At 39.0% G+C, this 27,381-nt stretch overlaps 2 long non-coding RNA genes across 2 annotated transcripts in view; one reads left to right on the top strand and one right to left on the bottom strand.

Moving 5' to 3' along the window:
* The window catches only part of LOC137624431 (uncharacterized), a 114,102-nt gene extending 92,636 nt beyond the window's left edge, over positions 1-21,466 (bottom strand). Inside the window, exons 1-2 of the long non-coding RNA XR_011040731.1 lie at positions 21,250-21,466; positions 8,454-8,664 (exon numbers count right to left, since the gene is read on the bottom strand). This is a non-coding gene — a long non-coding RNA (uncharacterized lncRNA). The remainder of the gene's footprint in view (positions 1-8,453; positions 8,665-21,249) is intronic.
* The window catches only part of LOC137624430 (uncharacterized), a 179,224-nt gene that overhangs the window by 20,192 nt on the left and 131,651 nt on the right, over positions 1-27,381 (top strand). The gene's annotated exons all lie outside the window — the stretch shown is intronic.

Here is a 27,381-nt window from a genome sequence, read left to right as displayed (position 1 = left end):
GGAAGTCTCAGTGAAGTTAAGAGATATGCCCTTCCTCTCTGATAGATACAATTACTAAAAGTAATAGCAAGAGATCAAAGTGATGCACTTGTGAACAGTGTGGCTGGCTCATTAAGAGGCAAGGCTGTACGTTTGATTCTAAAGAATAACATTCTTGCCAAGGGTGAAGTGATATGAACAAGTGTTGAAGAATAATCAAATTTCAATATATAATCAAGAACAAAAAAAAATTCAAGGAATTCTTACTTGCATTAGGGTGAAATCCAAGCAAAAGCTCCAAGTACAATCTAGATTACCATCCACTTTGCTGCCCATTATATACCCTTTAATGCAGAATAAATGATGCCCAAGATAACCGATTGATTTAAAGTTTTCTGGCATCCTGACATCTAAGGTCATTGATGCCAACATCATCTATTTTATATAAAGGATAAAAAAAAATTAATTCAAAATATAAGTTAAGATGTCATTAGATTAGTTAAATAGTTTTCAGAAGACCTGCTTCTGAAATAAATCTAAAAATGCCACTCGCATAGTAGGACATATCATGTCCAAAATTCTTGGTAAGGATGACCATGCCATCCTCACCTCGAGCCTCAAACAGATATCGATTTCTCAAGTTATTGGGGCATTCGGTCAACAAATGCCTCACCGTTGAGGGTACCAAACAGTCATCGCAATACAGTTGGTGTTGGCCCTTCAAAAGAAACTCGTGTGTCAACCGAGTGTGACCAATACGGAGACGACAAAGAGACGTCTCCCACTTTCGGGGCATCATATTATACCTCTAAGGAGATATGACATTTGTTACCTCTTGCATTTTATTCCCATCTAGGCTATCCCATTGCTGTTGCCATTTATTGCAAACCAGTTTCTTGATGTCAGGTAAGAAATCATTACAGGGAATGGGATACCTTCTTGGCAGCAACTCAGATGCAGCCTTCTTAGCCAGTGAATCTGCCTTCTCATTCCCAGACACACCTTCATGTGCTGGAACCCAACAAAATTGAACTGTTATACCTCTCCGTCCAATAATAAAAAGCCATTCTAAAATCTTTAAAACTAGAGGGTTATTAGGATTAAAAACTTCTATAGATTGAAGGACACTCCTTGCATCACTAAAAATTGTAAAATTACCCTCCTTCTCCAACGCTATTTTCTCAATAGCTGTTAATATGCCATACAGTTCGGCAGTAAATATGGAAGCGGTCAGAGGAAGTGCACCTCTACAATTAAAACCATTACTATGCACTCCAAATCCAACGCCAGCATCAGATTTGGAGCCATCAGTATAGATAAAAGTTGATCCTCTATGTTCTTTAACATGTTCATTAAAAAAAGACCTGGCTTCTAGGTCTGACATATTCTTCTTATCTCCAATAAAATATTTACAAAAAGATATCTCTGGTAACTTCCATGGAGGCATTGATGATACCTTGAATGGAAGTACAGTACCTTACTTCTAATTATATCCGGACTGTTTAATAATCGTTTCACCCAAAAGCCATAAGGATGAGGAGAGATTTTGGGTGCAACTCAAGGTATGACGCGTGTTTTACAAGGCTTGCAGTCTGAAAGGCTAGAGAATTAGGGAGTCTTTGCAATCTAAACCAATACCGAATAATAGAAGACATTCGATAAAGGTCTAGAGGTAACTCTCCAGAATCAACATGGAGACTTGGGATAGGCGAGGTTTTAAAAGCTCCTGTAGACAATCTAATACCTGCATGATGTATCGAGTCTAATATTTTTAACCGACTTGGAGTGGCTGAAGAATATATTTCACATCCATAACTAATTTTGGAAAAAATCAAGGCCTTGTATAATTTTAAAATAGTATTGTGGTCTGCCCCCCATGATGTATGGGACAATACTTTTAATATATTCAGAGCTTCAACACATTAAGCTTTTAATGCTTTTAAGTGAGAAACCCATGTAAGCCTACAATCAAATATCAACCCTAAAAATTTAGCTTCACTAAAACATGGTATCCGTTGACCTTTAATGTATATATCCGGGTCTGGATGTACTCCCCCCGATACGATAAAAATGGACAATGGTAGTTTTACTTGTCGAGAACTTAAATCCATCCATGTCAGCCCACTGGATAATTTTATCAATAGAGAGTTGGATTTTTCTCTCAACCATTGCCATTCTAGTGCCAGCAAATGATATTGAGAGATCATCCACAAATAATGTTGAGAGAACATCCCGGGGAATGACTGAGGATATCCCATTAATTGCTAGTGCAAACAGGGTTACACTCAGCACACTCCCCTGAGAAACTCCTCCTTCCTGACACTTACTCTCTGATAGAGTTTCCACCACTCTCACTTGAAAAACTCTATGCGAAAGAAATGACTGAATAAATAGTGGTAGTTCTCCTTTTAATCCTAGTTCATGAATTGTTTTAAGTATACCATATCTCCATGTGCTATCATATGCCTTTTCAAGGTCGAAAAAAACTGTCACATGGTGCTGTTTGGAAGCAAAGGCTTCACATATAGAGGACTCAAGTCTTATTAACACATCAGTTGTTGAGTGCATTTTTCTGAATCCACATTGAATCTGTGATAAAATACCCTTCTTTTCAAGGTACCACATCAACCTTACATTGACCATCTTCTCCATGATTTTACATAAACAAGAAGTCAATGCAATAGGTCGATAGCTTGCTGCTAAAAACTTGTCCTTACCAGGTTTTAAAAAGGCTAAAATAATGGCTCGTTCCTAAACACTTGGGTAACTATGATCATGCCATATTCTATTAATAATACTTAAAATAAATAACTTTGTATTAAAATGTACATGTTTAACCATTGCATATGGAATTCCATCTGGTCCAGGAGATGTATCGTTGCAAGTAGCGAGTGCGGAATCAAGTACTCTTTCAGTAAAAGGAGAATTATACGATTCTTCCCTTCCTGTTGCAAAATTTAAGATTTTCTTTTCTTCAATGCTCCTGTACTGGTGACCCGGAGCTGCTACGCTCTTGCACGATACATTTGAAAAATGGTCAGCCAGGGCATTACTAACTTAATTTCCTTCAGTCACAAACTGACCATTCACTTTCAACACTGGTGGTGGGTTCGGGGTAAATTTTCCTGCAATTTTTTCTATTTTCCTCCATACAGAAGATGGTGGTGTTCTACTATTAATGGAGGAAACAAAAGCCACCCAAGATTGGCGTCTAGCTTCTTTCATGGCACGACGGAACTGTGCTCTGCACTTTTTGTATGATATCAAATTTTCATCAGTACGGCGTCTACGCAATCTAGTCAGGGATTTTCTGGTGGCTCTGTGCAAGGCTGTTAATTCTGAGGACCACCACGGGACTGGTCGTCTTTTGAATAATCCTGTGGTTTTGGGAATCGAATTGATTCCTGCTGTATGAAGAGTTCCATTCAGTAGGTCTATGGCATCATCAATACTTTCAAACTGTTCTGCTCTCCCTTCGATTTCACTTAGCTCAGAAAATTTAACCCAGTCTGCCTTGTCTAGATTCCAACGTGGCGATCTTTGCAAAGGCGGACCCTTTTTGGTGTTTATAATGATTGGTGCATGATCACTAGTATGCCAATCATCTAATGTCCTCCAATCAAAATCAAGAAGGCAGTTAGAGCTTGCAATTGAAAGGTCAATGCATGACAAAATACCTGTCTGAACATGGAAGTGCGTGGGCTCTCTTGTATTAAGGAGTCCCACATCCTCATTCTCCACAATTGATGAGATAATATTGCCCCTTGTGTTGGCCAAAACGTCACCCCATAAAGGATGTCTACCATTCATATCTCCCAGTAAGAGAAAAGGTTGAGGGAGTTGTTGAATGGCTTCTGCTAAATTATCATATAAAATATTATCATTTGGAGGTAAGTACAGAGAGCATATTGTATATTTTCTCCCTATATCAATTTGTACAACAACTGCCTGCAGGGTTGTACGTATAGACATAGGTATTTGGGGAACATCTCGACGAATGTACATGAGACTTCCGCCATGGCTCCCTGCTTATTGATTATATGGTGTTCTATAGCGAACATACTCTCGAGGACTAGGAGTGTTAGAATCAAGCATTCTTTCCTGTAGACATACAATTATGTGGGAATGCTCATGAATTAGGAGCTTAAGTTCTTCATATTTCGCCCTCAAACCCTGACAGTTCCATTGCAAAAGGGAGGAGAAAACTACAGATTATTTCTGGAAGACATCTTGGATGAGGTCTTCCCATTGGCAGTTTTTAATCTAACATTATTACCTGTAGGTTTCTTCAGAGGTGGTCTTGTTATGTTGGGTTTTACATATGTTTGTTTCTTTGTATCCTTTTTATCTATTTGTTGAGGTGGATGGTGGACCTCAACTTGAATTTCTGATTTATTCAGTTTATCTCCTGGTTCATTAGAAACATCAACAGACAAAACATCAAATTTATTTGATGTCATAACCTTAACGTTTCTAATGGAGGGTGGAGAGAGAGATGGAGGTCTCTATCTTTTACGATTAATAGATGGTGGTATTCGAGGTTTTTGCACCTTTCCCACAACAGGTGCATCAGGTAAGTTAGTCTTAAGTAGAATCTCCATCAGATCAGGCAAGGATATGGCCTGAGAGAGGTTTGTATTATTTTTTCTTAATGGCGGCTGAAGGCTGTACAGCAATGGGCAATGACCTAGTGTTAATACACCGTGGTAAAGCCTCAGGAAGTAATATGGTTACCTCGTTATTTGACATTTTGTCAGATAGTATACTTTTTTTTGAGCTATTGGCAGTGCTAGGTTGGTTTGATTTTAATGCCTTAGCATATGTATTTGATTTATTTAATAGTCTTTTGGCATGGGTCACACTTATGTGTTTTAAGTTTGATTTGTTGAGGGCAGCTTCCTCCAACTTATATAGCTCGCAGATCTTGTCTGTGGATTTGTGATTCGAGCTGCAATTTAAACACCTGGCTCCAAGTGCACACTCTCCATGGTAAGATTTGGAGCAAATACCACACATCTTCTCATTTTTGCAAACTTTGGACGGGTGCCCAAATTTAGAACAATTAAAGCATTGCAATGGATTCTGCTTGAAGGGTCTTACTTTAATCCTTTCGTTCTCGATAATAATATGAAAAGGTACATCAGCATCCTGGAACGTAAGGATTATCATTGATGTACCTGGGACTTTATGAACTTTCCAAACATTTAATGGACACATGGCCAGTATCTCCTCCTCTGTAAAATCATATAGATCTCTGTTAAAAACTACGCCCCTTCCGTAGCTAAAATTTAGGTGGGGTTTGACATCTAACTTAATGTCATCATTATTTATTTTCATATTGGACAATATTACCGACTGTGTACTGGATTTGGCATGGATAAGGAAACTATTTTTTCCGAAACGAGATATATCGCCTGGTGCAATAGTTCCTACTTTTTTCTGAATCAATTTGCATATTTTAAAATAATTCCCTGTAACCCCCTTTGATTCAGCTATAAGCCACATCGGTGGTTTTGGATTTCTCTGGGAGGGCATGACTAAATCTGCGCCTTTTTCCAACCAATCGGCAGGCCTGTACACATCTAAATCTTTTGGTACCTTATCGCAGAGAGCAGCCGCGACATTCAAGTTATTAATTTTAATATTAATCAAGTTACTTATTTGCACTAAATGCTTCGTCATAACTACTATAAGATATCCATGAATCCCAAGTTTCAGCTTCAAGTTTCATCCTTATTTCTTTTATGCATCCATAGCATTTAAATGCTTTACATAGATCATCATAATTTGTCTCTATTGAAATTTGTTTAACATGAAGGATTCGAAGTTTCCTCGTGTTACCCAAATTACTCGATTTTGAAATATCAGTAGAATGGTCCTTTCCCGTTCCGAGGTCATCAACAGAGCTTTCCCTTATCACATTAGCAGAGGCCGTCAACAGTGCCGGGGGAGAGTCAGCGTATCCAGGGGATGGGGGTTCGTTCCTTAAAGAATCCATTAGACGAGAGAGAGAAAAGGGTTAGTTTGATGTACCTGCTCGAGAATGTTAGGCCATCACACGTTGGAAAGGAAATTTGCACTCTCCACTATTGGCACAATGAGAGTATACTTCCCAGATGGTCCACTCCATACCCTACCCGAAGGATAGCATCAAAACAGATATAGAGGCACAGGTGTAAGCTGACCCCGCCTGTTAGGACTGAGACCAAGAAATTATGGAATCATCCTCTCCATATCTATAATGACGGGCTTCCGGCCAAAAGCCGAGAGTCCTACCCCAAGCATTGGATCCCCCTGGATTCCGAAGACACAACACTTGATAATAGTTCTGCCAAAAAGGTCCAAACCATCTTCGGGATGGCTGAAATCATCCAATACTCTCACATATAGCTTTGAATGCAAACACCTCCCAACCGTGATACCTCATTCCCACTCATCAAAGCAGGCAGCAGTAAAGGAGGTATGAACATCCCCACCGGGGCTACAATGGATGTAAAAACATCCAAGCCATAGGAGAAAAAAAAATAATAAATATATATGTACATAATATATACACACATATAATGAGGGAAATTTTTCTCAGAGTTTGGAAAGCAAGACTAAAGAAAGTTTATGAAATTAGGATAAGGTCGAAGTAATATTGAGAAAAAGAAAAATATGAAAGAGAGAAATTTAGATTCGAACTGGGTGAGCAATTTACCCAAGTTCGAGAGCCCTCTTGCCCGTCACCAAGCTTCAGCACGGAAATGAAATGCCGTGCTGAAGCTCAATGACTTCATCAAGGCATTCTCTCATTAAGAGGGACCTCCAAGGAGATAAGACATTTGTTACCCCTCTCATCTTATTGCCATCTAGACTATCCCAGTGCTGTTGCCAATTATTAAAAAACCATTTCTTGATGTTAGAAAGGAAATCATTACAGGGAATAGGATACCTTCCAGGTAGCAACTCTGTTGCAGCATTCTTCGCCTATAAATCTGCCTTCTCATTCCCAGACACATCTACATGTGCTGGAACCCCACAAAATTGAACCATTATACCTCTACGACCAATAATAAAAAGCTATTCTAAAATCTTAAAACCAGAGGGTCCCTAAAACTAAAAACTTCTAAAGCTTGAAGGACACTGGTAAAATTACCCTCCTTCTCCAATGTTATTCTCTCAATAGCAGTTAGATGCCATACAGTTCAGCAGTAAATATGGAAGCTGTTAGAGGGAGTGCACCTCTACAATTAAAACCATTACTATGTATTCCAAATCCAGCGCCAGCATCAGATTTGGAGCCATCAGTATACAGTATATAAAAGTCGATCCCACATATTCTGCAACATGTTCCATAAAAAAAGACTTGGACTAAGTCAGTCATATTCTTCTTAACTCCAATTAAATATTTACAAAGAGATACCTCTGGTAACTTCCATGGAGGCATTGATGATACCTTAAATGGAAGCACCTTACTTCTAATTATATCCAGACAGTTTAATAATTGTTTACCTGAAAGCCATAAGGTTGAGGGGATTAAGGGTGCAACTCAAAGTATGATGTGTGTCTTACATGGCTTGCAGTCTGAAAGGCTAGAGTTAGGGAGTCTTTGCAACCTAAACCAATACCAAACAATAGAAGACTTTCAGTAAAGGTCGAGAGGTAATTCTCCAGCATCAACAAGGAGACTTGTGATAGAAGTTCTAAACGCTGCTGCGGACAATCTAATACCAGCGTGATGTATTGAATCCAACATCTTTAATAAACTTGGGGTGGCTGAAGATGACGAATTCGTAGATAATTTGTATTTTTCCTAACTATAAAAACCTTAACTAATTATTAGGGGTTTTACTTTCGGCGGAACTGAAATGACGAGCCATTAAAATTTAGCGAGGGTTAGTTACCCCCACACCTAGTTAGCGGGTAATGGGGGGGGGGAGTAGCTTGTTAGTACTCCCTTTCACACACCTATGATTTAGTTACTTTGCTTGGAGGTAGGACTTCAAGGGGGATAGGGATGGCGGGCAAGTTTGTGTAAATAGCTAAGGTTTGTATAGTTAGGAAAAATACAAATTATCTACGAATTTTGTCATTTGTTCCGTAACTGGAATACAAACCACGCTATTTATTAGGGGTGACTCAGCCATTAGGAAGGGTGGACGTCCCTGTAAATCTGGCTTTTGGCTTTGCCCGGGGACTCCTTATCCAAGTATGTTAGTACTCAAAAATAAGGAGTCCCTGCCCTTGCTAAACCTTGCTATGCAAGGTCCGCGGCATACGCAAGCTGTGTGTCGAGATGTGCAGAAGTGTGACTGTGTAGGTCCACTAAGGAGAGCATAGAAATGGATCCTTGAATCCTGTGACCCAACCCAAGATTGAATGACTTACTACTTCACAACCATAGAAGTTTTTCATACAACAACCTATCTTCAGTGGAGAGACTTCACTATTACCATCTCATCAGAGTAACTACCACTCATTGGCATGCTTACCTGATGGTTTCATGAAGACAGGCAGGACAAAGATCCTGTCTACTTTTAACATCATACTCCAAAGAGGATACATTTTGGATGGCCACTAAGGGTTCTCTGATCTTCTACCCTTGGCAAAATAGGCATAATTCGTAGATAGTAGAGAAAGCTTGACTAGTTACTAGTGTGTGTATATTTAACTGTTCTTCATCCATGGTCAGTGGCTCTCTATCTGGAAAAAAAGGATAAACTTATAGTAACAGGCAAATCAGAGGCAAAGTCATTAACTGGATTCTGTGAATTAAGATTATAGGAAGCATCAGCTTGATACATTTTGTCATTTCTTTTGTCTTAGATAATGTATCTTGATCAAGAATGTTTTAAAAATACCACCAATACACTCTATACAGAATGAAATACCAATGGAAATGCGAAATTCAATGAGTCATAACAACTAGGAATGAAAATAGGGTTCATTGTATTTTTAGTAATTTCAGCATCAAATTCTTAAGTTGTGTACCAATTTGTTCCATAGTTTTTAAAAGGGACCATTTCAAACATGGAAAATCCTAGCGGAACTCATATGTACTGTGTATAAAATATGAATGTATTCCCTTAAATATTTAATTGCTTGACTTGATAAAAACCTGATTTATCTTTCAAGTGCTTCTTATTTCCCTAAATACAGACATGTTTCAAGTATACTCCAAGATCAAGAAGAAACATTGCCCTTTGTGATAGTATGGAACAATGAAAAAAAAATAAATTATTTTTCCTAGCTATAAAACCTGAGTCACTTATATGGGTTACTCCTAGTCTCAATTTCTATGTCCAGGCAATCAAAGAAAATTGATTTGATTGCACCATACTTTGTTGTTCGGTAACAATCGCGCATGTGGCAAGAGGATGTTTTCTCGCATCGGCGCCTCACAATAATCACTGGGTCAAAGACCAGGAGGGCGGTTGAGGTGGAATCTTTAATAAAATGCAGTCAAGACCAGGTGGGCAGTTGAGGTGGGATCTTTGATAAAATGCAAACTGTTTTAAATTTGTAGTTTATTCCTATGCAGATACAAACTTCAGAGTCATTTATGTGGCAGTCTTCCTTGCGGGGAGGAAGTCTCAGTGAAGTTAAGAGATATGCCCTTCCTCTCTGATGGATACAATTACTAAAAGTAAAAGGTAGAAGGTGTCATTGGGAAGTATGGCATACCAGGTGAAAATGAGAGTGGTGAAAGGCTGGTAGATATGTGTTGAACACGAGATGGTAATAAGTGCTAACTTTTTTAAAAAGAAAGATAAAAATAAGTATACATGGGTAAGAGTGGCAAATGGAAGAGTAGTAGAAAGGGCATTAATGGATTATGTGTTGATAACTAAAAGAATGTTTGGAAGATTGAAAGACGTGCACGTGTTTAGGGTATGGCTAACGGTATGTCTGATCATTTTTTGGTGGAAGGAAAATTAGTTGTAGCAAAAGAGTGGGGGAATAGAGTAGGTGGATGTAAAAGGGAGCTAGTGAGGGTTGAAGAGCTAATAAAATCGGGGGTAAAAAGTAAATATCAGGAAAGGTTGAAAATGGCATATGACGAGGTGAGAGTAAGAGAAACTGGTAATTTAGAGGAGGAGTGGAAGTTAGCAAAAGAAAATTTTGTTGGGATTGCAAGTGATGTATGTGGCAAGAAGGTTGTTGGAGGCAGCATGAGGAAGGCAGTGAATGGTGGAATGAAGGAGTGAAGGTAAAAGTGGAAGAGAAAAAGAGGGCTTTTGAAGAATGGCTGCAGAGTAATAGTATAGAGAAGTATGAAAAATAGAGAGAAAAATGTGGAAGTAAAGCGCAAGGTATGTGAGGCAAAGAGGGCAGCTGACCTGAGGTGGGGTCAGGGATTGGGTCAGTCATATGAAGAGAATAAGAAGAAGTTTTGGAAAGAAGTGAAGAGAGTAAGGAAGGCTGGCGCAAGAATTGAAGAGACAGTGAAAGATGGAAATTGAAGGTTGTTAAAAGGAGAGGAGGCAAGGAAAAGGTGGGCGGAATATTTTGAAAGTTTGCTGAATGTTGAGGATAATAGGGAGGCAGATATAATTGCTGTTCCGGGTGTTAAGGTGCCAGTGATGGGAGATGAGAATGAGAGAGAGATTACAATAGAGGAAGTGAGGAGAGCACTAGATGAAACGAGATTAGGAAAAGCATCTGGTATGGATGGTGTGAAAGCTGAGATGTTGAAGGAAGGGGATGTGACTGTACTTGAATGGTTGGTGAGATTGTTTAATGTGTGTTTTGTGTTGTCAATGTTACCAGTAGATTGGGTTTGTGCATGTATTGTACCACTATATAAGGGTAAGGGAGATGTGCATGAGTGTTGTAATTCAAGAGGTATTAGTTTGTTGAGTGTAGTTGGAAAAGTGTATGGTAGAGTAATGATTAATAGGATTAAGGATAAAACAGAGAATGCAATCTTGGAAGTACAGGGTGGTTTTAGAAGAGGTAGGGGTTGTATGAATCAGATTTTTACAGTTAAGCAGATATGCGAGAAATATTTAGCAAAAGGTAAGGAGGTGTATGTTGCGTTTATGGATCTGGAGAAAGCATATGATAGAGTTGATAGGGAAGCAATGTGGAATGTGATGAGGTTATATGGAGTTGGTGGAAGGTTGTTGCAAGCAGTGAAAAGTTTCTACAAAGGTAGTAAAGCATGTGTTAGAATAGGAAATGAAGTGAGCGATTGGTTTCCGGTGAGAGTGGGGCTGAGACAGGGATGTGTGATGTCGCCGTGGTTGTTTAACTTGTATGTTGATGGAGTGGTGAGAGAGATGAATGCTCGAGTGCTTGGACGAGGATTAAAACTGGTAGACGAGAATGACCATGAATGGGAGGTAAATCAGTTGTTGTTTGCGGATGATACTGTACTGGTAGCAGACACAGAAGAGAAGCTTGACCGACTAATGACTGAATTTGGAAGGGTGTGTGAGAGAAGGAAGTTAAGAGTTAATGTGGGTAAGAGTAAGGTTATGAGATGTAAGAGAAGGGAAGGTGGTGCAAGGTTGAATGTCATGTTGAATGGAGAGTTACTTGAGGAGGTGGATCAGTTTAAGTACTTGGGGTCTGTTGTTGCAGCAAATGGTGGAGTGGAAGCAGATGTACGTCAGAGAGTGAATGAAGGTTGCAAAGTGTTTTGGGCAGTTAAGGGAGTAGTAAAAAATAGAGGGTTGGGCATGAATGTAAAGAGAGTTCTATATGAGAAAGTGATTGTACCAACTGTGATGTATGGATCGGAGTTGTGGGGAATGAAAGTGATGGAGAGACAGAAATTGAATGTGTTTGAGATGAAGTGTCTAAGGAGTATGGCTGGTGTATCTCGAGTAGATAGGGTTAGGAACGAAGTGGTGAGGGAGAGAACAGGTGTAAGAAATGAGTTAGCGGCTAGAGTGGATATGAATGTGTTGAGGTTGTTTGGCCATGATGAGAGGATGGAAAATGGTTGTCTGCTAAAGAAGGTGATGAATGCAAGAGTTGATGGGAGAAGTACAAGAGGAAGGCCAAGGTTTGGGTGGATGGATGGTGTGAAGAAAGCTCTGGGTGATAGGAGGATAGATGTGAGAGAGGCAAGATAGCGTTCTAGAAAAAGGAATGAATGGCGAGCGATTGTGACACAGTTCCGGTAGGCCCTGCTGCTGCCTCCGATGCCTTAGATGACCGCAGAGGTAGCAGCAGTAGGGGATTCAGCATTATGAAGCTTCATCTGTGGTGGATAATGTGGGAGGTTGGGCTGTGGCACCCTAGCAGTACCAGCTGAACTCGGTTGAGTCCCTGGTTAGGCTGAAGGAACATATAGTCCAAGAGCTAGCAGCCATTTATTTACCGGAGATGACCAAAATTCTAGTGGGCATTTTTGGAAAGGGTCTACCATGGGACATCCAAATATGGGTATCTTTAAGTTGGGCAGTGGTGGGTGTAGATTTTATTAACCCCTTTTGTCCGAAAACGGACTTTTCCTTTTTCGGCAAAATATGGGGGTAGGGGAAAGTAAATTGGCTGCAGCTCCTCTCACACTGGTCCTACCATAAAGAACTATACACCAAAATGATGCTATTGATCTGTAGATTTATTTTGTATCAAACAGCATTAATTAAATGATTATTGGGGGTCACCAGGGGTCAAAAGGTCAAGGTCAGCTCTTTGAAACGCCGTTTTTGGGTTTTAGCTGTATTTTGGCAAAATAGGACATCAAATTTTCCCCAAGGTTTACTAAATAGGAATAGAATATAAAGAAGAGACATAAATAAAGTTTTTTGAAGAAGATGGGATCTATTCCAGCAATATGACTGACATGACAAAAGTCATTATTAAACGGTTGCTTTGAAATTCACTCGTCAAACCGTTTCAAATTTAGTTGATAGATTGTTCACCTATATTACTGAGATCAGTTTTATTGATTGTGTGTGCACCTGCTTTGTCTTTAAAACATTATAAAAACATTTATTCTTTAATAATTTTAATGAACACCACCCTTCCGCTGTAAATACTATGCCACTAATGGGTGTAAGCTCTCGTCATGGTCATATGGTATTTAATGCATACGTTTTTTCACTCTTTTCAATTGCTTCATCCGCAGTAATGACGTAAGTGCCTGGATTATGTAGATCAAAATCAGTGAGGAAATTTTATGCAGATTTCCGGCAGTGAGAGATTAATAACCAGTTCAGTTCATATGTGTAATTTCAAAAGTGTTGATTCACAACTCCTTACACTAATCTATTTTTTTCATGTTAGTCAATGGCTGTTTACAAATAAATAGAGTCCTAAAAATGAGCTGAGTTTCAATTTCTTCAGGTTGATGTTGCTGTTAACACTGCAACCCTCACAATGGCTAGTGGGACTAGTAATCTGCAGCAAACAAATGATAAATGCCCTTACCTTCGCAGCCAATCAACTAAGCTTGCTGTATCAACGTCAGGGGTTTTACCAAATGTCTGCATATTCTGCAGAAAAAATAGAAAGAAAATTCGAGGAAAGGAACAAACACTCACCAAAATGTGCATGTTATTCTGTTGAAAAAATATCAAAGAAGCTGTTCGTGCTCAAAATGACAGTGAAATGCTTGTGATGATAGGTGACATTGGGTTTCATAGCAAAGAGGTGAAATATCATAATGAATGTAAATGAGAATACCTGAATCAAAAGAGGGACACATTAAAGAGAACAGTGTCTCCTGATTGTGACAATGCAAACTGTATTGCTTTAACAAGTATATTCCAATATATTGAATCCTCAATCATTGACAATTATCTGCCTGAATACCTTGTTTTATTACATCGACATATCCTTAGATTTCTAGAGCAAATATCTGAAGTTGAGATTGTACCTCACAAACTCTCATCTTTATGGGATAAAATCGTGAAATATTTTGGTGATAGACTCAAAATAGATTGTTTAAGTAGTAAAGAAGGTTTGGTAGTGTTTTCTAGCAAGGTAAATAAAAAAACTGGCCCTTTCAACAGATTCAAAATTTAGCAGCTCAGAAGAGCATATTGTGACTGAAGCAGCCTCTACATTGCGTTCTAACATCCTTGAAATTTGTAAGTGTGCACCTGAATTGCCTATGCCTTTGTCACCTACCAAACTATGTCCTTTGGATGTCACTGTATCACCTCAATCTGCTCAATATGGAAATGACACATCCCGGAATCTAGGCAAGTTTTGAAAAGGGGTGCACTCTCTGTGCGGAGAACTAGGAATACCTTTTCCAGAAGTGCAGTTGATATTACCTTACAGCAAACTGTGAATAGGGATGCCGCATCCAGGCAAAAGGGTAATGCTGCATTTACACAGAATGTTGCAGCCCGTAAGAGGGGGACAGTGACAAGATCTTTTAGGGGAGCAATTGTGAATTGTCTCCTGGAAATGGCGGGAATCACACTGGTGGATGATGTAATACAGGAACTAAAGCCATCGAGGATAGCCAAAGACAATGCAGACCTTAAGAGCACGATCACAGAGGTGGAGAGCACTCTCAATTAATTCACTGTTAATGATGATAGTCTGTATTGCCTAAACACTGGCAAAGCTGCCTCGGATGGTGTGAAAGACAGTCTTCTGCAATCAAAAGAAACTGGAACTACCTGGCATCAAGTTTTTGTAAATGAACATAAGGTAGATGGTGGGCGTTTTGAACAGGCTGTTAAGCGAAGAAAGGTGATGAATTTCACACAGAATGCAGTAAAAGTTAAATTCACCACAAAGGACAAACAGATCAAGGAAGCAAAATGCACCAGAGACATATTTGGGAGGCTGCTGTCTTTGTCAGTAACACAAGAACTTGATCTCAGTATTGTCCTATCCTATCCTCTCGCTCCAGTTCCTTTCTCATTGTGTCATATAACCGGTGATATGAACAAGACATCAAAGAGCACATTATTGGAAAAATTAGAAGCAATGGGAACCTTGAATGCCATACCAGACAGAACTGATGTCTATATTATAAATGCTATGTTCTTCTTCCGTGTGCTTTACATGCCATCCATCTATGGGGGATGGCAATATCCATTCTGAAACAAGCTTGTAGCACTGGTGAAATTGTGCATATAGTCTGTGACACATATCCTAATGGGCAAAGTATCAAAGACATTGAACATGACTTGCGTGGTAGGACACCCACTACCTATATAATCACTGGCTCGTCACAGAAAAGACCATCAGATCTCAACACAGCTTGGAGCACATCACAATTCAAAACAGATTTTTTTGCCTTCTTGAAGGATGAATGGTCATCAGATAGATATGCATCGACTCTTCAAGGACATCATGTCTACTTTGCAGTAGAACATGAATGCTACCTTTGCACTTCAGCAAGTGGAAATGTCAACAGAATCCTGGTTCATGAGCTTCAGTGCAGGCATGAAGAAGCCGATACACGGTTACTGTACCATGCAAACTTTGTTGCTGTTAACTATGATGTGGCCCATGTGATTGTCATTCGCAGTAACGATACTGACGTCTTCATCCTCATTCTCTACCATGCTAGGTTTCTTAATGCACAGATTTGGATGGATGCTGGCTTGAGTTCTAGAAATTTCAGGCGTTTCATAGATATGTCACATCTTGCAACTAAACTGACTGGACCTTTATGCGATGCTCTACCAAACTTCCATGCTCTGACAGGCTGTGATTACACAGCCTCTTTTATGGGAAAAGCAAAGTTGAAGCCATTTGAAATAATGAGAAACAACCCTAGGCTCACATCAGCAATTTGTCACATTGGAGACTCAGATGTCATCGATCCAGATGTTGATGCTGTAGTTGAAGAGTACTTGTGCATTGTCTATGCAGTTTGGAACCTGACAAGTGTTGATGAAGCCAGGCTTTAACTTTTCCGCAAGTTGTATACCCCAAAGAAGGAAACTGATCTGTTGGATAAAGTCAAAACTGCAGACCTCTGTTGTCTTCCTCCTTACCAAAGAGTGTTGCATCAGAAGTTGCTAACATCTAACTTTGTTGCACAGATATGGAGGAATGCAAGGGAAGCCGATTCAGTCTCATTTGGTCCTGAAGGATTGTCTGGTTCACTGGCTCAAATACTCCTGATAAGTTAATCGTTGAAGAATCTGATGTACAGGAAGATGATGATGATGATAATGATGAAGGCGATGATGAAAGGGACACTGAGAGCCAACATTCCTCGGATGAAGGAAAGGAAATAGATTTTTAGAGAACTCCATATTAGCAATATAGCTGGAATAGATCCCACCTTCTTTGAAAAACTTTATTTGTATCTCCTTTTTATATTTTAAGCATATTTAGTTAACCTTTATGAAATTTTGATGTTTTATTTAGCCAAACTACAACTAAAACCCAAATCCGGCATTTCAAAGGGCTGACCTTAACCTTTTGACCCCTTGTGACCTCTAATAATAAATTAATTAATTTAGTTTGATATCAAATAAATCTACTGATCAATAGCATCATTTTGGTATATAGTTCGTTATGCTAGGCCCAGTGTGAGAGGAGCTGCAGCCAATTTACTTTCCCCTATCCCCATATTTTACCGAATAATGAAAAGTCCATTTTCAGACATAAGAGGTTAATAAAATCCACACCCACCACTGCCCAACTTAAAGATACCCATTTTTGGATGTCCCATGGTAGACCCTTTCCAAAAATGCCCACTAGAATTTTGGTCATCTCCAGTAAATAAATGGCTGCTGGCTCTTGCTCTAATAGAGTAGAGGTCCCCTTTTTGTTTTGTTTCTTTGTTGATGTCGGCTACCCCCCAAAATTGGGGGAAGTGCCTTTGGTATATGTATGTATGTAATAGCAAGAGATCAAAGTGAACCACTTGTGAACAGTGTGGCTGGCTCGTTAAGAATATTATTCTTGCCAAGGGTGAAGGGATATGAACAAGTGTTAAAGAATAATCAAATTTCAATATATAATCAAGAACTAAACAAATTCAAGGCATTCTTACTTGCATTAGGGTGAAATCCAAGCAAAGGCTCCAAGTACAATCTAGATCACCATCCACCTTGCTGCCCATTATATACCGTTATAATGCAGAATAAATGATGCCCAAAATAACGGATTGATTTAAAGTTTTCTGGCATCCTGACATCCAATGTCATTGATGCCGATATCATTTATTTTATATAAAGGATAAAAAAATATTCATTTAAAACCATAAAAATTAAGATTTCATTAGAGAAGTTAAATAGTTTTCAGAAGACCTGCTTTTGAAATAAGTCTAAAAATGCCACTCGCATAGTAGGACATATCACATATGTCCAAGAATCTTGGTAAGGATGAACCTGTCATCCTCACCTCGAGCCTCAAACAGATATCTATTTATCAAGTTATTATAATTGGGGCATTCAGTCAACAAATGCCTCACCGTTAAAGGTACCAAACAGTCGTCACAATACACTTGGTGTTGGCCTTTCAGAAGAAACTCGTGTCTCAACGGAGTGTGACCAATGCGGAGTTGACAAAGAGACGTCTCCCACTTTCGGGGCATCATGTTATACCTCCAAGGAGATATGACATTTGTTACCTCTCTCATCTTATTGCCATTTAGACTATCCCAGTGCTGTTGCCAATTATTAAAAAACCATTTCTTGATGATGTTAGAAAGGAAATCATTACAGGGAATAGGATACCTTCCTGGTAGCAACTCGGATGCAGCAGTCTTCGCCTGTAAATCTGCCTTCTCATTCCCAGACACATCTACATGTACTGGAACCCAACAAATTTGAACCATTATACCTCTATGACCAATAATAAAAAGCTATTCTAAAATCTTAAAACTAGAGGGTTACTAGCATTAAAAACTTTTAAAGCTTGAAGGACCCTCCTTGCATCACTGAAAATGGTAAAATTACCCTCCTTCTCCAACGCTATTTCCTCAATACCGGTTAGATGCCATACAGTTCGGCAGTAAATATTGAAGCTGTTAGAGGGAGTGCACCTCTACAATTAAAACTATTATTATGTACTCCAAATACAACGCCAGCATCAGATTTGGAGCCATCAGTATATATAAAAGACTATCCCTTATGTTATGCAACATGTTCCACATAAAAAAAAAAAAGAGAGACCTTGACTCTAAGTCAGTTATATTCTTCTTAACTCCAATTAAATATTTACAAAAAGATACCTCTGATAATTTCCAAGGAGGCATTGATGATACCTTAAATGGAAGCATCTTACTTCTAATTATATCCAGACTGTTTAATAATTGTTTACCTGAAAGCCATAAGGTTGAAGGGATTTAGGGTGCAACTCAAAGTATGATGTGTGTCTTACATGACTTGCAGTCTGAAAGGCTAATGAGTTAGGGTGTCTTTGCAACCTAAACCAATACCAAACAATAGAAGACTTTCAGTGAAGGTCTCGAGGTAATTCTCAAGCATCAACAAGGAGACTTGTGATAGGCAAAGTTCCAAACGCTACTGTGGACAATCTAATACCAGCGTGAGGTATTGAATCTAACATCTTTAATCAGCTTGGTGTGGCTGAAGAGTATATCTCACATCCATAATTAATTTTGGAAAAAATCAAGGCCTTGCATAATTTCAAAATAGTATTGCAGTCTGGCCCCCATGATGTATGGGACAATACTTTTAAAAGATTCAGAGCCTCAAGACATGCTTTTAAGTGAGACACCTACGTAAGCCTACAATCAAATATCAAGCCTAAAAATTTACTTTCACTTACACATGGGATACATTGACCTTTAATGTATATATCCGGTCCTGGATGTACTCCCCGGATACGACAAAAATGGACAAGGTTAATTTTACTTGTCGAGAACTTAAATCCATTCACATTGGTCCACTGAATAATTTTGTCAATTGAGAGTTTTAGTTTTCTCTCAACCATTGCCTTTCTAGTTCCAGCAAATGATATGGAGAGATCATCCCAGGGAATGACAGAGAATATCTGATTAATTGCTAGTGCAAACAGGGTTACACTCAGCACACTACCCTCAGGAACTCCTCCTTCCTGATATTTACACTCCGATAGAGCTTCCCCCACTCTCGCTTGAAAAACTCTTATGTGAAAGAAATGACTGAATAAATAGTGGTAGCTCTCCTCTTACTCCTTATCCATGAATTGTTTCAAGTATACCATATCTCCATGTGGTATCATATGCCTTTTCAATGTCAAAAAAGACTGTCACATGGTGCTGTTTGGAAGCAAAGGCTTTACAAATAGAGGACTCAAGTCGTATCAACACATCAGTCGTTGAGTGCGTTTTTCTGAATCCACATTGAATCGGTGATAAAATAACCTTTTCAAGGTACCAAATCAGTCTTGCATTGACCATCTTTTCCATGATTTTACATAAACAAGATGTCAAAGCAATAAGTCAGTGGTTTGTTGCTAAAAACTTGTCCTTACCGGGTTTTAAAAAAAGCTAAAATAATGGCTACTTCCCAAACACTTGGATAACTATGATCATGCCATATTCTATTAATAATGCTTAAAATAAATAACTTTGTATTAAAATGTACATGTTTAATCATTGCATATGGAATTCCACCGGGTCCAGGGGCTGTATCGTTAAAATTAGTAAGAGCAGAATCAAATTCTCTTTCGGTAAAAGGAAAATTATATAACTCTTCCCTTCCTGTTAAAAAATTTAAAATTTTTTTTCTTCATTGCTCCTATACTGGTGACCAGGAGCTCCTTCACACTTGCATGATAAATTTGAAAAATGATCAGCCAGGGGATTGCTCATTACTTGCTTCAGTCACATACTGACCGTTCACTTTCAACACTGGTGGTGGGTTCGGGGTAAATTTGCCTGTAATCCTTTTTATTTTCCTCCACACAGCAGACGGTGGTGTTCTACTGTTAATGGAGGAAACAAAACACACCTTTGACTGGCGCCTACCTTCTTCCATGCCAAGACGGAACTGTGGCGTTAAAGACCTTGTGGCTTTATGCAGGGCAGTTAGTTCTGAAGACCACCAGGGGACTGGTAGTCATTTCAATAACCCTGTTGTTTTGGGATTTGAATTAACTCCTGCTGTAAGTCTATGGCATCATCAATATTTTCAAACTGTTCTACATTTCCTTCAATTTCAGTTAGCTCACGAAATCTATCCCAGTCCACCTTATCAAGATTCCATCATGGAGAGCTCTGTAAAGGTGGACCCTTGTTGGTGTTTATAATGATTGGTGCATGATTACTAGTATGCCAATCACCTAATGTCCTCCAATCAAAATCAAAGAGGCAGTTGGAGCTTGCAATTGAAAGGTCAATGCATGACACGGTATCAGTCTGAACATGGTAGTGTGTGGGCTTTCCTGTATTAGGAAGTCCGACATCCTCATTTTCCATAACTGATGATATAATATTGTCCCTGGTGTTTGCTAAACCTCACCCCACATAGGATGTCTACCATTCAAATTTCCAAGTAAAAGAAAAGGTTGAGGGAGCTGTTGAATCATCTCTACTAAATCATCATACGATATGTTATCATTTGGAGGTAAGTACAGCGAACACACAACATTTTCTCCCTATATCAATCTGTACATCCAGAAGTGTACGGACAGATAAAGGTATTTGGGGAACATATCGACGAACATAGATGAGACTTCCGTCATGGCTCCCTACTCCGTGATCATAAGGTGTCCTATAGCTAATATATTCGCGAGGACAAGGGGTATTAGCATCAAGCTTGCTCTCCTGTAGACATACAATTATGAGGGAATGCTCGTGAATTAAGAGCTTAAATTTTTCATATTTGGCCATTAAACGCTGACAATTCCATTGCAAAATGGAGGAAAAAACTATGGTTTATTTTTTGGAAGAACTTTTAGATGAAGTCTTCCCATTAGCAATTTTTGAGCCGACGCTATTTCCCGGTGATTTTATAAGAGGGTCTTGATAAATATGGTTTTGTGTTTGTGCTTCCCTTGTCCTTTTGATGCAATTGTTGAGGGGGATGGTGGACCTCAACTTGAATTTCTGATTTATTTAAATTGTCTTCTGGTTCATCAGAAACATCAACAGACAAATCATCATATTTATTTGATGTCATAACTCTAATATTTCTTATGGAAGGGGGTGTGAGAGATGGAGGTCTCTTTTTTTCTGATTTATAGGTGGTGAGGAGCTACTAGGTTTTTGTACCTTCCCCACCCCAGGTGCACCTGGTAACTTGGTTTCGGGTGGAACCTACATCAAATCAGACAAGGACATAGCCTGAGAGAAGTTAATGCTATTGTTGGTAATGGGGGATGAAGTTTGTATAGAAATGGGCAGTGCCGCAGTTTTAATACACCATGGCGAAGCCTTGGAAGGCAATATATGCTTACCTTGTCATGCAAAACTTTACTGTCATTAGGTGATGTAATTCTTTTCTTGGAATTACTGGCAGCACTACATGGGTTTGATGTCTCCTGTGGTATATTTTCTCTTGATTTCAATGCCTTTGCATAGCTTTTTGTTTATTCAGTAGTCTTTTGGCATGTCCCACACTTGTGTTCTACGCCGGATTTGCTGAGGGCAGCTTCTTCAAACTTATAAATCTCGCAGCTCCTGTCAGTGGATTTATGATTTTAATTGCAGTTCAAACAGCTGGATCAAGTGTATCAATTTTTACAAACTTTAAAAAGAGAAAAAGAGGGCTTTTGAAGAATTGCTGCAGAGTAATAGTGTAGAGAAGAATGAAAGATATAGAGAGAAAAATGTGGAAGTAAAGCGCAAGGTAAGTGAGGCAAAGAGGGCAGCTGACCTGAGGTGGGGTCAGGGATTAGGTCCTTCATATAAAGAGTAAGAAAGTTTTGGAAAGAAGTGAAGAGAGAAAGGAAGGCTGGTTCAAGAATTGAAGAGTGAAAGATGGAAATGGAAGGTTGTTAAAAGGAGAGGAGGCAAGGCAAAGGTGGGCGGAATATTTTGAAAGTACTGAATGTTGAGGATAGCAGGGAGGCAGATATAATTGCTGTTGCAGGTGTTGAGGTGCCGGTGATGAGAATGAGAGAGAGATTACGAGAGAGGAAGTGAGGAGAGCACTAGATGAAATGAGAGTAGGAAAAGCATCTGGTATGGATGGTGAATTGAATTGAATATGGGATTTAGGCATTAAGCCAAGCACTGGGGCATCAAAGGCCATTCAGCGCTATATAACTAAAATCATTCAATCATATCTGTACACTCACAACATTTAGTATCATTTTAACCTTTAATACAAATCGTAACACTTTCATACAATAAAATCTAGATGTGAAATAAATAGGGATTAAAAGGGTAAAATAAATAAATAAATTAATAAAATCAATTATAGCTCGTAATATAACCCAATACTTTGTATAAATTTTCTCAAGTTCAGGGTATTACAGTTTTCCCCCAGTATATCTCTTAACGGTTTGTCCTGGAGTAAATGTGTCCTCCTCTGGAGATTAAAAACAGGACAATCGACTAAAATATGTTTAACATCCATTGTCACTTGACAGGTATTACAAAGAGGGGCCTGTCTCCCTTCCCCACTCTTCATTAAATAATTGTGCGTTGCATGTGTATGGCCAATACGCAGCCTAGTTAAAATAATGGTATCCCTTCTACTTGTAGAATTACAAGATGACCATTTATCCACCAATGGGTGGATTTGTTTCAATTTTGTATTGGTGGTCCGTTCAGACCATCGAGCTTGCCACTTATTTTTACAGTAAAGATGAATCTCACTTCTAAGATCTTTGTAAGGAATACTCAAGGGGGATGGATTACTTAGCCCTGAAGCTTCCTTTGCTGCCTTATCTACTTGTTCATTCCCATCCACCCCAACATGGGCAGGGACCCAACAGAAGTGAACACTGATACTCTTCCTAGACTGCAGAAGTACTAACCAGTCCTGCACCTCTTGTACTAGATGATGGCCTGGCATAATTTGTTTTAATGAGAGTAAAACACTATTGGAATCCGTAAAAATTGTATAAAAACTATTTTGGTTGCCATTTTTAAAAATATGTTGGACTGCGAGAATTATTGCGTACAGCTCAGCAGTAAAAATTGAACAAGAGGATGGGAGTTTCCTTCTAATAACAATATCCCCCACCACAGCTGCACTTCCAACTCCTGCAGCCGATTTGGAGCCATCTGTAAAAACATGTTTCCCATGATGTTGAGCAGCATGATTTAAAAACTCACTTTTCATTACCCTACTAGGTAAGGTATTTTTCCCTCCTGCCGTAAAACATACTTTAACAGGTGGATTACACCAAGGAGGAGACTTGGGATATCCTACCTCTGCTATCTGTGCTGTTAACAAGCCTACTTCTCTAGCATCATTTTTCAGCTGTACTTCCAAAGGCTTAGGCACTCTAGATCTGTTAGGAGCCCGATCTAAAGGCGCCCTAACATATTTACAGTTAGGATTGTTTCTCACAGCAAGGGACCTAGCTAAAAACCTCAAACTCAACTCCTCTCTGCGAATGGAAAGGGGAGGTATGCCAGAATCAACATAGAGACTGTCAATGGGAGATGTTCTGTAAGCACCTGTGCAGATGCGAAGCCCAGCATTGTGAACAATATCAAGTTTTCCAAGTAAAGTCTTTGTAGCTGACCCATATATTTGGCATGCATAGTCTAACTTGCTCAGACACAAAGATGTATAAATTCTAAGCAAAGTTGTTCTATCAGCACCCCAATCAAAATGCGATATCACTTTCAGAATGTTCAGTGACTTCTTAACCCTGATAGATAGGTCATTTATATGGGGACCAAATGTCATTTTCTTGTCGAAAATGACTCCAAGAAACTTGACACTATCCTCATATGGCAAAATACAATCATTTAAGAAAAGGGTGGGGATCTCTTCCCTTTTACGAGTACGAGTAAAGCGAATGGCTTTGGTCTTCTGAGGAGAAAACATGAATCCGCGAGAATTTGCCCATGCGGAAGCAGCATTTATTGCAATTTGAAGATTTTGGCATGCTTGTAGTGCAGATGATCCACTACAATAAATTGCAAAGTCATCGACAAATAGTGATCCTTGTATGCCAGGAGGTATGTGACTAATGAGACTATTAATTGCAACAGCAAACAAGGTCACACTCAATACGCTGCCTTGGGGGACACCTTCTTCTTGCATGTAGGATGAAGATAGTTCTGACCCTACTCTCACTTTAATGGAGCGGTTTGATAAAAATTCTTCAATAAAAGAGAACATATGTCCTCCTATACCCCACGAGGCCAATTGCTTTAAAATACCACCCCTCCAGGTGGTGTCATATGCCTTTTCGAGGTCAAAAAAGACACCCACCACCTGGTTTTGGTTAGAAAAAGCATTTGAAATTTCCCTTGATAACATCAGCAAAGGGTCCAGAGTACTTCGGTTCTTCCTAAAACCAAACTGTCTGTTAGATAAAAGATTTTTTGATTCTAGATACCACACAAGTCTGTTGTTGATCATTCTCTCAAATAGTTTGCATATGCAACTGGTCAAGGATATGGGCCTATAACTAGATGGCAGTTCTGGGTCTTTACCAGACTTGTGGCCTGGAATTACAATTGAAGTACGCCAGGAATCAGGAGATGTATGGGAAGCCCATAGACCATTAAAGGTTTCTAATAAAAATTCCTTGGTATCCACTGGAAGATGTGATATCATTTCATACCGGATGCCATCCTCACCTGGGGCAGTTAAAGAAGAGCTGGAGATAGCATTTTGCATCTCCTCCATACTAAAAGGCAGGTTAAAAGCTTCAGTATTTGAAGAAGCAGGAGGAACAACAGATGTTGATGCTCTAATTTGTTGAAATGCTGGGGAATAGTTGTCAGCACTTGATACATGAGCAAAGTGCTTAGCAAGAACCTCTGCTACATCTTTGGGGTCAGATATATATCTATTATTTTCCCTTAATATTGGTAGAGGCTTAGGGACGAATTTACCTTGAAGTTTTCTAATCTTGTCCCATATTTCCTTTGAAGGAGTTTTGGTATTAATATTAGATATATATTTCTTCCAAGATGCTCTCTTTGCTTTTTTAAAAATTCTTTTTTGTTTGGCACAGGCTCTGAGATATGCTATTCTATCTGCTAAATAGTTTGTCCTCAAGTATCTTCTGAAGCAAGTTCGGGTCACTTTTCTTGCGTTGGCACATTCTTTACTCCACCAAGGAACTACAGAGCGATGAGGTAAACCGCATGTTTTAGGTATAAACTTGCTAGCATTATCATCAATAATATTTTCAAGATGTTGATAGGCATGCACTGGAGATGTAAATTCATCATATTCTTTATCAGTGTGTGAACAGTTTTCATAAGCTGCCCAGTCTGCCTCATCTATCTTCCATTTTGGTGGACACTGAGAAGGAAGATTATGGACATAATTTAACATTATTGGCCAATGGTCACTGCCATGTAGGTGTTCATTTACTGACCAAAGGTAGTCCAATCGAATGGATGAGGAACAGATTGACAAATCAATGGCTGATGTAGAGTTGTGGAATACATCATACCTAGTTGGAGAACCATCATTCATTAGTATTACATCATTGTTGTCGATTAATTCTTCAACAAGATTACCCCATCTATCGCACACATTTCCACCCCATAAAGTATGCTTTGCATTAAAATCACCCATTAAAATAAAAGGGGCAGGAAGCTGATTGATCAAGTCTTGGAGGTCAGAAAGTCTAAGCCTTCTTGGATTACCAGCATGATCTAAGAGGAAAAGTTCTAAGGATGGTTCAATATATAGCGAGCATAAAGTAATTTTTTTCCCGATATGAGTTCTAACTGCACATGCCTGTAGTGGTGTATTGAGTGGGATTGTTTCAAATTTTACAGATTTGTGAATAATAAAACCTGTACCACCTTGAGCTCTTGCAGCTTGCAAAGGAGGGGATCTACAAAAATGATAATTGAGTCCAGGATTAAATGGTTTGTCACTGATCTTGGTTTCCTGTAGGCAAATTACCTTCGTGTCTGAGTCCCTGGTTAAAGTTTTTATTTGCTCAATGCTAGTACTTAGACCTCTGCAATTCCACTGGATGATAGACATTATCTTTTGTTATTATTTTTCTTTGTCTCATTTGTCTTTTGGGACTTTTCAGATGAAGCCATGTAAGGCCTGGAGATGGAAGGCTTTACTAGGCCACCACTCTTCTTTTCTTTCTTTCTAGGATCTTTATAAGAGTCAACCTTAGGATCATGAGCAGTAGGGCACTTACCTGACTTAGATGAAGGTGAGGATGATGGGGACCTTTTCCTCTTTGGAAGATCTTGTTTTCCAATCTCCATCAAATCAGGTAGAGATTCTGCCTGAGACAATACATTTAAGGTGGTGGAAGCCACATTGGCTTCCTTGGAGGATTGTGCTAGAACTTCAACAGTTCGAGCACTTAACCCAGAAGGCTGGGCTACTACCTCTAGGGGAGATGCTCCTATCGGTGACAATACTTTTGGTGTGTTGGACACCATATTGACCTCTTTGGAGGTTTGTGCTCTGGCTTTTATAGCCTGAGCACTTGACCCAGATGGCTGGGCTACTACCACTAAGGGAGATGCACCTGACGGGCCAGGTGCTGCCACTGGTCCCCCTGTGGTAGTAAGGGGTAGTGGATTATAATCTTTTGTTGGCATCTTAACCGCGCGAGCAAAATTAAGTTGCCGATTGAGTAAATGCTTTGCATAACCTACACTTATATGTTCAGCATTTGCTTTCAAGATTGCAGCTTCTTCATTCTTGTATTCTCTACATCTTTTATCATTTGGTTTATGATTATCTTTACAGTTTGCACAGGTTGTATCTCTGTTGCATTGGCCATGTTCTAACAAAGAACAGTTAATACAGATCTTCGTATTATTGCAGTACCGGGAAGGGTGACCGTACTTGAAACAATTAAAGCATTGTAAAGGCCTAGGTTTATATTCTCGAACACGTACTCTTTCATTCTCAATAATTATATGATCTGGTATAACAGGGGTTTCAAATGTTAAAACTACCATGCTTGTTTGAGGAATCTTACTTACTTTCCAAACATTAGCAGGGCACATGTCCAGAATTTCTGGTTCTGAGAATTCATATAGATCTTTATCAAAAACTACTCCTTTACCATAGCTGAAGCTCATATGTGGTTTAATATCCTTAATAGGATCAATTTCTGCAATCTTCATGCCACAAAGCATGTGAGCTTGAGTATCTGATTTTGCATTAATCAAAACAGATTGCTTACCGTATCTACTAATATCCTTACTTTTAATTAAACCAACTTTTTTTTGTATAAATTTACTCATCTTATAATAGTTATAATTATCTATCTTTCCAGATGCAATTATCCATGTTGGGGGCTTGGGGGTTCTTACTTCTGGAAGTCTATGCTCTATTTCTTTTTCCATCCATTCTTCTGGTTTATATACCTCTAGGTGTCTTGGTGCTTTATCACATAAAGCCCCAGAAATCAAACAATTGTCAATTTTTATGCTCTCTAAATTTTTATTTGCTTCTA

The sequence above is a fragment of the Palaemon carinicauda genome, chromosome 31 (assembly GCF_036898095.1).
Source record: "Palaemon carinicauda isolate YSFRI2023 chromosome 31, ASM3689809v2, whole genome shotgun sequence".
In the NCBI taxonomy this organism is placed as follows: Eukaryota; Metazoa; Arthropoda; class Malacostraca; order Decapoda; family Palaemonidae; genus Palaemon; species Palaemon carinicauda.
Note: the sequence above shows the minus strand (reverse complement) of the source record. Positions and strands in the feature narration are given on the sequence as shown.